This window comes from Pseudorca crassidens, chromosome 1 (assembly GCF_039906515.1).
Source record: "Pseudorca crassidens isolate mPseCra1 chromosome 1, mPseCra1.hap1, whole genome shotgun sequence".
NCBI classification, from domain to species: Eukaryota; Metazoa; Chordata; class Mammalia; order Artiodactyla; family Delphinidae; genus Pseudorca; species Pseudorca crassidens.
The window spans coordinates 170,126,143-170,143,242 of record NC_090296.1 but is presented as its reverse complement, the minus strand read 5'-3'; positions in this window follow the sequence as shown (position 1 = coordinate 170,143,242).

Below are 17,100 nucleotides of genomic sequence, written 5' to 3'. Positions count from 1 at the left end.
GGAAAAGGATCTGTACATGAATAGATATACATGATGTACGAATGAACCAGATTGTGTACACCTAGGACAAACTGTATTCTAATCATTACCCCGATTAAAACAACGAACAAGAAGTAATGAGACATAAACTTCAGGGGCTTTTTCCTGACACATTCCATTCTAATTTACAGCCTAGCAACAGGACTTCCAGAAAGGCTGTGCCACCCTAGTAAACAGATTTGGGAATGGAGAAATGCTGCCGCCTTGTGGCCGTTTCCCACAACACCAGCTTTAAACCCAGTGCTAATGGTCACTAAATAGTCACAATCATTGCAGGCCTATAAATGACACCTGCTGTCCAAAAAAATACTGGGGTCGAAAATCGACCACAAAATTCAAAAGAGGGCAACCTTCCAAGAAGACAATTTCAAGAGGTATATTGTACTCACGCTTTTTTTCTAAATAAAAGAGAAAGGTGTGGGAAAATGCTGAATATTAGGAATTATTAAAGACATGCAAATCCAAATTACACAAACCTATCAGCTCACACCAGTCAGAATGGCCATGAGCAAACATTCTAAAAACAATAAATGCTGAATGCGTTGTGGAGAAATGCGTACCCTCGGGGTTAATTGGGACGTGGCAAGATCCACTAACGAAAACACAATGCAGGTACTTTGAAAAGGTAAACACTGAGCTACCAGTCAATGAATCATACCCACAGTTGGGCCTATCACCTGAGAAAATGAGAATCAAAAGTCACAGGCTGGCAATACTGCACTCCAGCAATATTTACCATAGTCAACACTTGGAAGCAATGAAAATGTCCATCAACAGAGGAATGCACAAAGAAGAAGTGGTCCATGTACAGAATGGAATATTACTCCACTAAAAAATATAAATTAAATTTCAAAAACAAACAAAATAAGGAGACATCAGCTTTGGTGGGTTTATCCGGGCATATTCCACTCTAATTTATAACTGAGGAACACCACCGGCAGGAGGGTCTGTTTCCCTCGGTACCAGAGTGGGGAACGCAGAAATGCTGCCATCCTCTGGCCGATACCTGCAACAGCAGCTTTGAAATCTGTACAAAGGGGCACTTCATATGCACAAGTACTGCAGGGATGCAAACGAAACCTGCCCTTAAAATGTCTTGAGGCAGGTAAAGGCCAAAAATTTTTCAAAATGTGGCACATACTTCAAGAAAACAATTTGAAGAAGTCACCTGTAATAACAGTTTGAAAAATAAAAGGACATGTCTGAAAGCTCCATTTCAAGGGAGTATGAGACACATGCAAATCCAACCACAAAGAGGTATCAGCTCACACCACTCAGAATAAGCATCAGCAAAAAAATTACAAACGCTCAATGCTGAAGAGGTTTTGGAGAAATGCATACCCTCAATTTGAAGTGGGACGTAACCTGGTAAGAGCCACTAATGGGAACAGAAGGGAGGGGCCTTTAAAAGGTAAACCTTGAGCTACTATATGATCCACGAGGCCCACTTCTCGGGAGTGGGCCTGGTGGATCAATCCTAAGAAGACAGAATTGGAAAGACACAGGCAGGCAAATCTGCACTGTAGAAGTATTACAATAGCCAAGACATGGAAGCAACCGAAACGTCCATCAAGAGATGAGTGGACAAAGAAGAAGTGGTACATGTACAGATGGAATATTAACCAAGGAAAAAAATGAAACGATGCCATTTGCAGGACCATAGAGGAATCTAGGGGTAATCATGCAACTGGTAGTAAGTGAGAAAGTGAAAGACACATATCCTGTCATATCACTTATGGGTGTTACCTAAAAATTGATACCAATGAAGATATTTCCAGAGAGAAAGGCAATCACAGATTCATTAAACCAACTTATGTTTCACCAAATGGAAAGGTGTGAGGATTGGATACATTACGATATTGGGGTTAACAGTGCTATACAAACACATGTGAAACATATAATCACCAAAGACCTACGGAATACCAAGAGAAGACTACTCAACATTGTGTCATAACCTACATGGGAAAAAGATCTGAAGGAGAATAGATATACGTATATGTGTAAAAGAACCACATCTTGCACACCTAGAACAAACAAAACTTTGTAATCTAATTTGCTGTGATAAAGAATAAAAATTATATTAAAGAAACGAACAAGAAGTAATGAGACGTAATCTTAAGGGGCTTTTCCTGGCACATTGCGTTCTAATTTACAACCTACAACACAACTTCCCTTATGGCTCTGTTGCCCTAGTAAACAGATTTGGTAAGGAGAAGTGCTGCCGCCTTCTGGTCATTTCACACAACAGCGGTAATGGTCACTTAATATTCAAAATAATTGCAGGCCTGTAAATGACACCTGCCATCAAAAAATGTCCTGGGGTCGTAAATCGACCAGAAAATTCAAAAGACGTCAACATTTCAAGAAGACAATTTCAAGAGGCATATTTTACGCACATTTTGTCTTTTCTATTTTTTCTCTTTAAAATAAAAGGGAATTGAAAAATGCACAACATCAGCAATGAATAAAGCCATGCAAATCCAATTACAGAAATGTTCACCTCACAGCCGTCAGAATGTTCTTCAGCAAAAAGTCTACAAAGAATAAATGCTGAAGGGGTTTCAGAGAACTGTGTACCCTCTAGCTGCTGGGGGGATGTAAACTGGTACCAGCCAGTAGTGAGAACATAATGGAGGTGCGTTTAAGGGTAAAAACTGAGCTACCATGTGATCTGGTAGGTCCTTTGATGCGCCTATCACCTGAGCAGAGCAGAATGGAAGAGACACAGGCTGGCAATGCTGCACTGCAGGAACATTTAACATAGCCAAGACTTGGAAGAAACCAAAAGGTCCATGAACAGAAAAATGCACAAAGAGGAAGTGGTCCATGTACACAATGGAATATTAGCCATGGAAAACAATGAAACAGTGCCGTTGGCACCACCATATAAAGACCTAGAGATAATCACCCAACTTGAAATAAGAAAGAAACTGAAAGACAGAGATCCTATGACATCACTTCTAGGTGTTACCTAAAAATTGATACCCATGAACTTATTTCCAAGAGAAGGAAGTGCATGGACTAAGAAAATAAAATTACGTTTAACCAATTGGAAAGGTGTAAGGAATGAATGAATTACGATATGGGGGTTAACAGACATGTACTAAGACATATGAAATATATAATCACTAAATACGTATGGAATACCAAGAGAGAACTACTCAACACTCTGTAATAACCTACACAGGAAAGGACCCAAAGATGAATAGACAGATACATTGATATGATGAACCAGATTCTGTACACCTAGGAGAAACAACATTTTTATCAAATTTGCTCTGATACCTAATAAAAATTAAATTAAAGAAACAAACAACAAGTAAGGAGATATAAACTCTTGGGGGTTTGCGCTGGCACATTCCACTCTAATTTGCAGCCTATTAACACCATTTCCAGGAAGGCTCTGTTGCCCAAAAACCCAGAGTTGGCAATGTAGAAATCCTGCCGCCTTGTGGCCATTTCCCGCAAGAGCGGCTTTAAACCCACAGCTAATGGTCACTTAACATTCACAAGGACTCAGGCTGGTAAAGGACACCTGCCCTCAAAAACTGTCCTGAGGTAAGGAATGGCCAACAAAATTCAAAAGAGGCAAATTTTTCAAGAAGATAGTATGAAGACGTAAGTTTTACTCACTGCCTTCTAAAAAAGAGGAAAATGGGTAAAAGCTCAACCGCAGGAATTATTACACTCATGCAAATGTAATCTGCAAAAAGGTTTCAACTCACACAGGTCGACTGACCATCAACAAAAAGTCTACAAATAATAAATGCTGAAGTGTTTTTTGAGAACTGTGTACCCTCTAGCTGCTGGTGAGATGTAAAGTGATAACAGCCAATAATGAGAACAGAAAAGAGCTGCGTTGAAACGTAAAAGTTGAGCTACCATTCGATGCAGCAGGCCCACCGCTGGGCCTCTCACCTGAGAAGACCAGAATCCGGAAGACAGAGGCTGCAAAAGCTGCACTGCAACCTTATTCACAATAGCCAAGACATGGAAGCAACCTAAATGTCCATCAACAGATGAAAGGATAAAGAAGCGGTCCATGTACACAATGGAATATTAGCCATGGAAAACAATGAAACACTGCTCTTTGAGGTACTATCGATGAGCCTAGAGATAATCCCAGAACATGAGGTATGTTGGAAAGCAAAAGACATATATCCTATGATATCACTTATAGGTGTTACCTAACAACTGACAAAAATGGACATATTTCCACAGAGAAACACACACACAGACTTAGCAAACAAACTATGCTTATCTAAAGGCAAAGGTGGTGGCAATGGATAAATTAAGATTAGGTTTACCATACCTATACAAATACAGATTAAGTACATATATCAAAAAGCCCGAGCACATAGCAAGGGAGGTGTACAGAACACTCTGTAATCCTTTACATGGGAAAAGGATCTGTACATGAATAGATATACATGATGTACGAATGAACCAGATTGTGTACACCTAGGACAAACTGTATTCTAATCATTACCCCGATTAAAACAATTAAAACAACGAACAAGAAGTAATGAGACATAAACTTCAGGGGCTTTTTCCTGGCACATTCCATTCTAATTTACAGCCTAGCAACAGGACTTCCAGAAAGGCTGTGCCGCCCTAGTAAACAGATTTGGGAATGGAGAAATGCTGCCGCCTTGTGGCCGTTTCCCACAACACCAGCTTTAAACCCAGTGCTAATGGTCACTAAATACTCACAATCATTGCAGGCATATAAATGACACCTCTGTTAAAAAAATACTGGGGTCGAAAATCGACCACAAAATTCAAAAGAGGGCAACCTTCCAAGAAGACAATTTCAAGAGGTATATTGTACTCACGTTTTTTATCTAAATAAAAGAGAAAGGTGTGGGAAAATGCTGAATATTAGGAATTATTAAAGACATGCAAATCCAAATTACACAAACCTATCAGCTCACACCAGTCAGAATGGCCATGAGCAAACATTCGAAAAACAATAAATGCTGAATGCGTTGTGGAAAAATGCATACCCTCGGGGTTAATTGGGACGTGGCAAGATCCACTAATGAAAACACAATGCAGGTACTTTGAAAAGGTAAACACTGAGCTACCAGTCAATGAATCATACCCACAGTTGGGCCTATCACCTGAGAAAATGAGAATCAAAAGTCACAGGCTGGCAATACTGCACTCCAGCAATATTTACCATAGTCAACACTTGGAAGCAACGAAAATGTCCATCAACAGAGGAATGCACAAAGAAGAAGTGGTCCATGTACAGAATAGAATATTACTCCACTAAAAAATATAAATTAAATTTCAAAAACAAACAAAATAAGGAGACATCAGCTTTGGTGGGTTTATCCGGGCATATTCCACTCTAATTTATAACTGAGGAACACCACCGGCAGGAGGGTCTGTTTCCCTCGGTACCAGAGTGGGGAACGCAGAAATGCTGCCATCCTCTGGCCGATACCTGCAACAGCAGCTTTGAAATCTGTACAAAGGGGCACTTCATATGCACAAGTACTGCAGGGATGCAAACGAAACCTGCCCTTAAAATGTCTTGAGGCAGGTAAAGGCCAAAAATTTTTCAAAATGTGGCACATACTTCAAGAAAACAATTTGAAGAAGTCACCTGTAATAACAGTTTGAAAAATAAAAGGACATGTCTGAAAGCTCCATTTCAAGGGAGTATGAGACACATGCAAATCCAACCACAAAGAGGTATCAGCTCACACCACTCAGAATAAGCATCAGCAAAAAAATTACAAACGCTCAATGCTGAAGAGGTTTTGGAGAAATGCATACCCTCAATTTGAAGTGGGACGTAACCTGGTAAGAGCCACTAATGGGAACAGAAGGGAGGGGCCTTTAAAAGGTAAACCTTGAGCTACTATATGATCCACGAGGCCCACTTCTCGGGGGTGGGCCTGGTGGATCAATCCTAAGAAGACAGAATTGGAAAGACACAGGCAGGCAAATCTGCACTGTAGAAGTATTACAATAGCCAAGACATGGAAGCAACCGAAACGTCCATCAAGAGATGAGTGGACAAAGAAGAAGTGGTACATGTACAGATGGAATATTAACCAAGGAAAAAAACGAAACGATGCCATTTGCAGGACCATAGAGGAATCTAGGGGTAATCATGCAACTGGTAGTAAGTGAGAAAGTGAAAGACACATATCCTGTCATATCACTTATGGGTGTTACCTAAAAATTGATACCAATGAAGATATTTCCAGAGAGAAAGGCAATCACAGATTCATTAAACCAACTTATGTTTCACCAAATGGAAAGGTGTGAGGATTGGATACATTACGATATTGGGGTTAACAGAGCTATACAAACACATGTGAAACATAGAATCACCAAAGACCTACGGAATACCAAGAGAAGACTACTCAACATTGTGTCATAACCTACATGGGAAAAAGATCTGAAGGAGAATAGATATACGTATATGTGTAAAAGAACCACATCTTGCACACCTAGAACAAACAAAACTTTGTAATCTAATTTGCTGTGATAAAGAATAAAAATTAAATTAAAGAAACGAACAAGAAGTAATGAGACGTAATCTTAAGGGGCTTTTCCTGGCACATTGCGTTCTAATTTACAACCTACAACACAACTTCCCTTATGGCTCTGTTGCCTAGTAAACAGATTTGGTAAGGAGAAGTGCTGCCGCCTTCTGGTCGTTTCACGCAACAGCGGTAATGGTCACTTAATATTCAAAATAATTGCAGGCCTGTAAATGACACCTGCCATCAAAAAGTGTCCTGGGGTCGTAAATCGACCAGAAAATTCAAAAGACGTCAACATTTCAAGAAGACAATTTCAAGAGGCATATTTTACGCACATTTTGTCTTTTCTTTTTTTTCTCTTTAAAATAAAAGGGAATTGAAAAATGCGCAACATCAGCAATGAATAAAGCCATACAAATCCAATTACAGAAATGTTCACCTCACAGCCGTCAGAATGTTCTTCAGCAAAAAGTCTACAAAGAATAAATGCTGAAGGGGTTTCAGAGAACTGTGTACCCTCTAGCTGCTGGGGGGATGTAAACTGGTAACAGCCAGTAGTGAGAACATAATGGAGGTGCGTTTAAGGGTAAAAACTGAGCTACCATGTGATCTGGTAGGTCCTTTGATGCGCCTATCACCTGAGCAGAGCAGAATGGAAGAGACACAGGCTGGCAATCCTGCACTGCAGGAACATTTAACATAGCCAAGACTTGGAAGAAACCAAAAGGTCCATGAACAGAAAAATGCACAAAGAGGAAGTGGTCCATGTACACAATGGAATATTAGCCATGGAAAACAATGAAACAGTGCCGTTGGCACCACCATATAAAGACCTAGAGATAATCACCCAACTTGAAGTAAGAAAGAAACTGAAAGACAGATATCCTATGACATCACTTGTAGGTGTTACCTAAAAGTTGATACTCATGAACTTATTTCCAAGAGAAGGAAAAGCATGGATTAAGAAAAAAAATTATGTTTAACCAAATGGAAAAGTGTAAGGAATGTGTGAAGTAGGATATGGGGGTTAACAGACATGTACTAAGACATATGAAATATATAATCACAAAATACCTATGGAATACCAAGAGAGGTCTACGCAACACTCTGTAATAACTTACATGGTAAAGAGTCCGAGATAAATGACAGATACATTGATATAATGAACCAGATTCTGTACACCTAGGAGAAACAAAATATTTTTATCAAGTTTGCTCTGATAATTAATAAAAATTAAATTTATAAAACAAACAAGAAGTAAGGAGATATAAGCTCTTGGGGATGTGCCCTGGCACATTCCACTCTAATTTGCAGCCTACTAACACGATTTCCAGGAAGGCTCTGCTGCCCAAAAACCCAGAGTTGGAAATGTAGAAATGCTGCCGTCTTGTGGCCGTCTCCCGCAAGAGCTGCTTTAAACCCACAGCTAAAGGCCACTTAACATTCACAAGGACTCAGGGCTGTAAAGGACACCTGCCCTCAAAAAATGTACTGAAGTGAGGGATGGCCAAAAAAATTCAAAAAAGGCAAAATTTTCAAGAAGGTAATATGAGGCGGTAAGTTTGACTTACTCTCTTGTTAAAAAAAGGAAAATGGATAGAAGCTCAACCTCAGGAATTACTAGACTCATGCAAATGTAACCTACAAGAAGGTTTCAACTCACACCAGTTGACTGACCATCAGCAAAAAGTCTACAAAGAATAAATGCTGATGTGGTTTGAGAGAACTGTGTACCCTCTAGCTGCTGGGGGGATGTAAACTGGTAACAGTCAGTAGTGAGAAAATAATGGAGGTACGTTTAAAGGTAAAAATTAAGCTACCATGTGATCTGGTAGGTCCTTTGATGCGCCTATCACCTGAGCAGACCCGATTGTGAAAGACACAGGCTGTCAAAACTGCACTACAGGAACATTTAACATAGCCAAGACCTGGAAGAAACCAAAATGTCCACGAACAGAAAAATGCACAAAGAAGACGTGGTCCATGTACACAATGGAATATTAGCCATGGAAAACAATGAAACAGTGCCGTTGGCACCACCATATAAAGACCTAGAGATAATCACCCAACTTGAAATAAGAAAGAAACTGAAAGACAGAGATCCTATGACATCACTTCTAGGTGTTACCTAAAAATTGATACCCATGAACTTATTTCCAAGAGAAGGAAGTGCATGGACTAAGAAAATAAAATTACCTTTAACCAATTGGAAAGGTGTAAGGAATGAATGAATTACGATATGGGGGTTAACAGACATGTACTAAGACATATGAAATATATAATCACTAAATACGTATGGAATACCAAGAGAGGACTACTCAACACTCTGTAATAACCTACACAGGAAAGGACCCAAAGATGAACAGACAGATACATTGATATGATGAACCAGATTCTGTACACCTAGGAGAAACAACATTTTTATCAAATTTGCTCTGATACCTAATAAAAATTAAATTAAAGAAACAAACAACAAGTAAGGAGATATAAACTCTTGGGGGTTTGCGCTGGCACATTCCACTCTAATTTGCAGCCTATTAACACCATTTCCAGGAAGGCTCTGTTGCCCAAAAACCCAGAGTTGGCAATGTAGAAATCCTGCCGCCTTGTGGCCATTTCCCGCAAGAGCGGCTTTAAACCCACAGCTAATGGTCACTTAACATTCACAAGGACTCAGGCTGGTAAAGGACACCTGCCCTCAAAAACTGTCCTGAGGTAAGGAATGGCCAACAAAATTCAAAAGAGGCAAATTTTTCAAGAAGATAGTATGAAGACGTAAGTTTTACTCACTGCCTTCTAAAAAAGAGGAAAATGGGTAAAAGCTCAACCGCAGGAATTATTACACTCATGCAAATGTAATCTGCAAAAAGGTTTCAACTCACACAGGTCGACTGACCATCAACAAAAAGTCTACAAATAATAAATGCTGAAGTGTTTTTTGAGAACTGTGTACCCTCTAGCTGCTGGTGAGATGTAAAGTGATAACAGCCAATAATGAGAACAGAAAAGAGCTGCGTTGAAACGTAAAAGTTGAGCTACCATTCGATGCAGCAGGCCCACCGCTGGGCCTCTCACCTGAGAAGACCAGAATCCGGAAGACAGAGGCTGCAAAAGCTGCACTGCAACCTTATTCACAATAGCCAAGACATGGAAGCAACCTAAATGTCCATCAACAGATGAAAGGATAAAGAAGCGGTCCATGTACACAATGGAATATTAGCCATGGAAAACAATGAAACACTGCTCTTTGAGGTACTATCGATGAGCCTAGAGATAATCCCAGAACATGAGGTATGTTGGAAAGCAAAAGACATATATCCTATGATATCACTTATAGGTGTTACCTAACAACTGACAAAAATGGACATATTTCCACAGAGAAACACACACACAGACTTAGCAAACAAACTATGCTTATCTAAAGGCAAAGGTGGTGGCAATGGATAAATTAAGATTAGGTTTACCATACCTATACAAATACAGATTAAGTACATATATCAAAAAGCCCGAGCACATAGCAAGGGAGGTGTACAGAACACTCTGTAATCCTTTACATGGGAAAAGGATCTGTACATGAATAGATATACATGATGTACGAATGAACCAGATTGTGTACACCTAGGACAAACTGTATTCTAATCATTACCCCGATTAAAACAATTAAAACAACGAACAAGAAGTAATGAGACATAAACTTCAGGGGCTTTTTCCTGGCACATTCCATTCTAATTTACAGCCTAGCAACAGGACTTCCAGAAAGGCTGTGCCGCCCTAGTAAACAGATTTGGGAATGGAGAAATGCTGCCGCCTTGTGGCCGTTTCCCACAACACCAGCTTTAAACCCAGTGCTAATGGTCACTAAATACTCACAATCATTGCAGGCATATAAATGACACCTCTGTTAAAAAAATACTGGGGTCGAAAATCGACCACAAAATTCAAAAGAGGGCAACCTTCCAAGAAGACAATTTCAAGAGGTATATTGTACTCACGTTTTTTATCTAAATAAAAGAGAAAGGTGTGGGAAAATGCTGAATATTAGGAATTATTAAAGACATGCAAATCCAAATTACACAAACCTATCAGCTCACACCAGTCAGAATGGCCATGAGCAAACATTCGAAAAACAATAAATGCTGAATGCGTTGTGGAAAAATGCATACCCTCGGGGTTAATTGGGACGTGGCAAGATCCACTAATGAAAACACAATGCAGGTACTTTGAAAAGGTAAACACTGAGCTACCAGTCAATGAATCATACCCACAGTTGGGCCTATCACCTGAGAAAATGAGAATCAAAAGTCACAGGCTGGCAATACTGCACTCCAGCAATATTTACCATAGTCAACACTTGGAAGCAACGAAAATGTCCATCAACAGAGGAATGCACAAAGAAGAAGTGGTCCATGTACAGAATAGAATATTACTCCACTAAAAAATATAAATTAAATTTCAAAAACAAACAAAATAAGGAGACATCAGCTTTGGTGGGTTTATCCGGGCATATTCCACTCTAATTTATAACTGAGGAACACCACCGGCAGGAGGGTCTGTTTCCCTCGGTACCAGAGTGGGGAACGCAGAAATGCTGCCATCCTCTGGCCGATACCTGCAACAGCAGCTTTGAAATCTGTACAAAGGGGCACTTCATATGCACAAGTACTGCAGGGATGCAAACGAAACCTGCCCTTAAAATGTCTTGAGGCAGGTAAAGGCCAAAAATTTTTCAAAATGTGGCACATACTTCAAGAAAACAATTTGAAGAAGTCACCTGTAATAACAGTTTGAAAAATAAAAGGACATGTCTGAAAGCTCCATTTCAAGGGAGTATGAGACACATGCAAATCCAACCACAAAGAGGTATCAGCTCACACCACTCAGAATAAGCATCAGCAAAAAAATTACAAACGCTCAATGCTGAAGAGGTTTTGGAGAAATGCATACCCTCAATTTGAAGTGGGACGTAACCTGGTAAGAGCCACTAATGGGAACAGAAGGGAGGGGCCTTTAAAAGGTAAACCTTGAGCTACTATATGATCCACGAGGCCCACTTCTCGGGGGTGGGCCTGGTGGATCAATCCTAAGAAGACAGAATTGGAAAGACACAGGCAGGCAAATCTGCACTGTAGAAGTATTACAATAGCCAAGACATGGAAGCAACCGAAACGTCCATCAAGAGATGAGTGGACAAAGAAGAAGTGGTACATGTACAGATGGAATATTAACCAAGGAAAAAAATGAAACGATGCCATTTGCAGGACCATAGAGGAATCTAGGGGTAATCATGCAACTGGTAGTAAGTGAGAAAGTGAAAGACACATATCCTGTCATATCACTTATGGGTGTTACCTAAAAATTGATACCAATGAAGATATTTCCAGAGAGAAAGGCAATCACAGATTCATTAAACCAACTTATGTTTCACCAAATGGAAAGGTGTGAGGATTGGATACATTACGATATTGGGGTTAACAGAGCTATACAAACACATGTGAAACATAGAATCACCAAAGACCTACGGAATACCAAGAGAAGACTACTCAACATTGTGTCATAACCTACATGGGAAAAAGATCTGAAGGAGAATAGATATACGTATATGTGTAAAAGAACCACATCTTGCACACCTAGAACAAACAAAACTTTGTAATCTAATTTGCTGTGATAAAGAATAAAAATTAAATTAAAGAAACGAACAAGAAGTAATGAGACGTAATCTTAAGGGGCTTTTCCTGGCACATTGCGTTCTAATTTACAACCTACAACACAACTTCCCTTATGGCTCTGTTGCCTAGTAAACAGATTTGGTAAGGAGAAGTGCTGCCGCCTTCTGGTCGTTTCACGCAACAGCGGTAATGGTCACTTAATATTCAAAATAATTGCAGGCCTGTAAATGACACCTGCCATCAAAAACTGTCCTGGGGTCGTAAATCGACCAGAAAATTCAAAAGACGTCAACATTTCAAGAAGACAATTTCAAGAGGCATATTTTACGCACATTTTGTCTTTTCTTTTTTTTCTCTTTAAAATAAAAGGGAATTGAAAATGCGCAACATCAGCAATGAATAAAGCCATACAAATCCAATTACAGAAATGTTCACCTCACAGCCGTCAGAATGTTCTTCAGCAAAAAGTCTACAAAGAATAAATGCTGAAGGGGTTTCAGAGAACTGTGTACCCTCTAGCTGCTGGGGGGATGTAAACTGGTAACAGCCAGTAGTGAGAACATAATGGAGGTGCGTTTAAGGGTAAAAACTGAGCTACCATGTGATCTGGTAGGTCCTTTGATGCGCCTATCACCTGAGCAGAGCAGAATGGAAGAGACACAGGCTGGCAATCCTGCACTGCAGGAACATTTAACATAGCCAAGACTTGGAAGAAACCAAAAGGTCCATGAACAGAAAAATGCACAAAGAGGAAGTGGTCCATGTACACAATGGAATATTAGCCATGGAAAACAATGAAACAGTGCCGTTGGCACCACCATATAAAGACCTAGAGATAATCACCCAACTTGAAGTAAGAAAGAAACTGAAAGACAGATATCCTATGACATCACTTCTAGGTGTTACCTAAAAGTTGATACTCATGAACTTATTTCCAAGAGAAGGAAAAGCATGGATTAAGAAAAAAAATTATGTTTAACCAAATGGAAAAGTGTAAGGAATGTGTGAAGTAGGATATGGGGGTTAACAGACATGTACTTAGACATATGAAATATATAATCACAAAATACCTATGGAATACCAAGAGAGGTCTACGCAACACTCTGTAATAACTTACATGGTAAAGAGTCCGAGATAAATGACAGATACATTGATATAATGAACCAGATTCTGTACACCTAGGAGAAACAAAATATTTTTATCAAGTTTGCTCTGATAATTAATAAAAATTAAATTTATAAAACAAACAAGAAGTAAGGAGATATAAGCTCTTGGGGATGTGCCCTGGCACATTCCACTCTAATTTGCAGCCTACTAACACGATTTCCAGGAAGGCTCTGCTGCCCAAAAACCCAGAGTTGGAAATGTAGAAATGCTGCCGCCTTGTGGCCGTCTCCCGCAAGAGCTGCTTTAAACCCACAGCTAAAGGCCACTTAACATTCACAAGGACTCAGGGCTGTAAAGGACACCTGCCCTCAAAAAATGTACTGAAGTGAGGGATGGCCAAAAAAATTCAAAAAAGGCAAAATTTTCAAGAAGGTAATATGAGGCGGTAAGTTTGACTTACTCTCTTGTTAAAAAAAGGAAAATGGATAGAAGCTCAACCTCAGGAATTACTAGACTCATGCAAATGTAACCTACAAGAAGGTTTCAACTCACACCAGTTGACTGACCATCAGCAAAAAGTCTACAAAGAATAAATGCTGATGTGGTTTGAGAGAACTGTGTACCCTCTAGCTGCTGGGGGGATGTAAACTGGTAACAGTCAGTAGTGAGAAAATAATGGAGGTACGTTTAAAGGTAAAAATTAAGCTACCATGTGATCTGGTAGGTCCTTTGATGCGCCTATCACCTGAGCAGACCCGATTGTAAAAGACACAGGCTGTCAAAACTGCACTACAGGAACATTTAACATAGCCAAGACCTGGAAGAAACCTAAATGTCCACGAACAGAAAAATGCACAAAGAGGAAGTGGTCCATGTACACAATGGAATATTAGCCATGGAAAACAATGAAACAGTGCCGTTGGCACCACCATATAAAGACCTAGAGATAATCACCCAACTTGAAATAAGAAAGAAACTGAAAGACAGATATCCTATGACATCACTTCTAGGTGTTGCCTAAAAATTGATACCCATGAACTTATTTCCAAGAGAAGGAAGTGCATGGACTAAGAAAATAAAATTACCTTTAACCAATTGGAAAGGTGTAAGGAATGAATGAATTATGATATGGGGGTTAACAGACATGTACTAAGACATATGAAATATATAATCACTAAATACGTATGGAATACCAAGAGAGGTCTACTCAACACTCTGTAATAACCTACACAGGAAAGGACCCAAAGATGAATAGACAGATACATTGATATGATGAACCAGATTCTGTACACCTAGGAGAAACAACATTTTTATCAAATTTGCTCTGATACCTAATAAAAATTAAATTAAAGAAACAAACAACAAGTAAGGAGATATAAACTCTTGGGGGTTTGCGCTGGCACATTCCACTCTAATTTGCAGCCTATTAACACCATTTCCAGGAAGGCTCTGTTGCCCAAAAACCCAGAGTTGGCAATGTAGAAATCCTGCCGCCTTGTGGCCATTTCCCGCAAGAGCGGCTTTAAACCCACAGCTAATGGTCACTTAACATTCACAAGGACTCAGGCTGGTAAAGGACACCTGCCCTCAAAAACTGTCCTGAGGTAAGGAATGGCCAACAAAATTCAAAAGAGGCAAATTTTTCAAGAAGATAGTATGAAGACGTAAGTTTTACTCACTGCCTTCTAAAAAAGAGGAAAATGGGTAAAAGCTCAACCGCAGGAATTATTACACTCATGCAAATGTAATCTGCAAAAAGGTTTCAACTCACACAGGTCGACTGACCATCAACAAAAAGTCTACAAATAATAAATGCTGAAGTGTTTTTTGAGAACTGTGTACCCTCTAGCTGCTGGTGAGATGTAAAGTGATAACAGCCAATAATGAGAACAGAAAAGAGCTGCGTTGAAACGTAAAAGTTGAGCTACCATTCGATGCAGCAGGCCCACCGCTGGGCCTCTCACCTGAGAAGACCAGAATCCGGAAGACAGAGGCTGCAAAAGCTGCACTGCAACCTTATTCACGATAGCCAAGACATGGAAGCAACCTAAATGTCCATCAACAGATGAAAGGATAAAGAAGCGGTCCATGTACACAATGGAATATTAGCCATGGAAAACAATGAAACACTGCTCTTTGAGGTACTATCGATGAGCCTAGAGATAATCCCAGAACATGAGGTATGTTGGAAAGCAAAAGACATATATCCTATGATATCACTTATAGGTGTTACCTAACAACTGATAAAAATGGACATATTTCCACAGAGAAACACACACACAGACTTAGCAAACTATGCTTATCTAAAGGCAAAGGTGGTGGCAATGGATAAATTAAGATTAGGTTTACCATACCTATACAAATACAGATTAAGTACATATATCAAAAAGCCCGAGCACATAGCAAGGGAGGTGTACAGAACACTCTGTAATCCTTTACATGGGAAAAGGATCTGTACATGAATAGATATACATGATGTACGAATGAACCAGATTGTGTACACCTAGGACAAACTGTATTCTAATCATTACCCCGATTAAAACAACGAACAAGAAGTAATGAGACATAAACTTCAGGGGCTTTTTCCTGGCACATTCCATTCTAATTTACAGCCTAGCAACAGGACTTCCAGAAAGGCTGTGCCGCCCTAGTAAACAGATTTGGGAATGGAGAAATGCTGCCGCCTTGTGGCCGTTTCCCACAACACCAGCTTTAAACCCAGTGCTAATGGTCACTAAATACTCACAATCATTGCAGGCATATAAATGACACCTCTGTTAAAAAAATACTGGGGTCGAAAATCGACCACAAAATTCAAAAGAGGGCAACCTTCCAAGAAGACAATTTCAAGAGGTATATTGTACTCATGTTTTTTATCTAAATAAAAGAGAAAGGTGTGGGAAAATGCTGAATATTAGGAATTATTAAAGACATGCAAATCCAAATTACACAAACCTATCAGCTCAAAGCAGTCAGAATGGCCATGAGCAAACATTCTAAAAACAATAAATGCTGAATGCGTTGTGGAAAAATGCATACCCTCGGGGTTAATTGGGACGTGGCAAGATCCACTAACGAAAACACAATGCAGGTACTTTGAAAAGGTAAACACTGAGCTACCAGTCAATGAATCATACCCACAGTTGGGCCTATCACCTGAGAAAATGAGAATCAAAAGTCACAGGCTGGCAATACTGCACTCCAGCAATATTTACCATAGTCAACACTTGGAAGCAACGAAAATGTCCATCAACAGAGGAATGCACAAAGAAGAAGTGGTCCATGTACAGAATAGAATATTACTCCACTAAAAAATATAAATTAAATTTCAAAAACAAACAAAATAAGGAGACATCAGCTTTGGTGGGTTTATCCGGGCATATTCCACTCTAATTTATAACTGAGGAACACCACCGGCAGGAGGGTCTGTTTCCCTCGGTAGCAGAGTGGGGAACGCAGAAATGCTGCCATCCTCTGGCCGATACCTGCAACAGCAGCTTTGAAATCTGTACAAAGGGGCACTTCATATGCACAAGTACTGCAGGGATGCAAACGAAACCTGCCCTTAAAATGTCTTGAGGCAGGTAAAGGCCAAAAATTTTTCAAAATGTGGCACATACTTCAAGAAAACAATTTGAAGAAGTCACCTGTAATAACAGTTTGAAAAATAAAAGGACATGTCTGAAAGCTCCATTTCAAGGGAGTATGAGACACATGCAAATCCAACCACAAAGAGGTATCAGCTCACACCACTCAGAATAAGCATCAGCAAAAAAATTACA